The sequence below is a fragment of the Octodon degus genome, unplaced genomic scaffold, assembly GCF_000260255.1.
Source record: "Octodon degus isolate 3935 unplaced genomic scaffold, OctDeg1.0 scaffold00156, whole genome shotgun sequence".
In the NCBI taxonomy this organism is placed as follows: domain Eukaryota; kingdom Metazoa; phylum Chordata; class Mammalia; order Rodentia; family Octodontidae; genus Octodon; species Octodon degus.
In genome coordinates, this window is record NW_004524732.1 from 4,062,515 (window position 1) to 4,063,660 (window position 1,146).

The following is a 1,146-nucleotide window of genomic DNA, read 5'->3' on the forward strand; positions in this document are numbered from 1 at the left end:
GGAGGGGCTGGGAGATAGCTCAGTAGAATAAGCATTTGCCTGGCAAGCATAAGGACCTGAGTTCAATCCCTAGTTATGCAAAAAAAAAAAAAAAAAAAAAAAGAAAGAAAGAAAAAGAAAAAGAAAAAGAAAAAGAAAAAAAGAAAGAAATTATCCATGTTCAAAGAGATGAAATAACACTTTTTATTCTACATAGAAAATTCAATGATTTTCAGAACCATGAAGTGAGTTTGGAAAAACAGGAAGTTGTATTACCAATCTCCAAAATTAACTGGACTTCCATACATTAGCAATGCACAAGAAATAGTTTTGAAAATGCAATTTACAATAGCACCAATAGCACCTCAGGACAAATCTGACAGACATGAAGAATCTATCATCAAAAACTAGGAATACTGCAGAGCAAAATTAGAGAAGACCTAACTAAACAGAGAGCTAAATACACTTTGTTTGTCTGACATTCAGAGGATTCAATATTGTTAAGACATAAATAATCTACACTTAACCTTTTGACTCAACACAATCCTAATCAAAACTGTAAAACATTTTTTTAGAAATTGAAAAGTGCATTATAAAATTCACATGAACATGGAAAGGACTAGGATGGACAAAATAATGTTGCTTAAGAACAAAGTTATAGATCTAATCTCATCATAAAGCTGTAGTAATCAAGACACTGTGATTTTGTTGATGAGAAAAAAAGACAAGTGTAACCAAAAAGAGAGTTCACAAATAGACTCACATATACGTGGATAACTGAATTTTGACAAAAGTAATGACAATTGAGTGAATAAAGGATAGTCTTTTAAAAATTAACAATAAAACGATCGGTCATACATTTGCAAAATGCTGAACTTTCATACATAACTCATTCCATATACAAAAAGTTAATTCAAATAGATTAGAGAAAAGCAGTGTAAAGCAAAAACTGTAAAACTTTTAGATGATAACATAAGAAAAAAAATATTTGTAGCCTTAGGTCAGGCAAAAACTTCTTATATAGAATGCCATGATCATGATCTATGAAAGAAGAAATTAATGAACCTAAAGATACTGCTAAGAGAATAGGATGCCACCACTGCCATCCAGGTGAGCTGCAAGGAGAGCGGCCCACCCCGCAGTCACACTGCATCCGGGTGAGCAGCG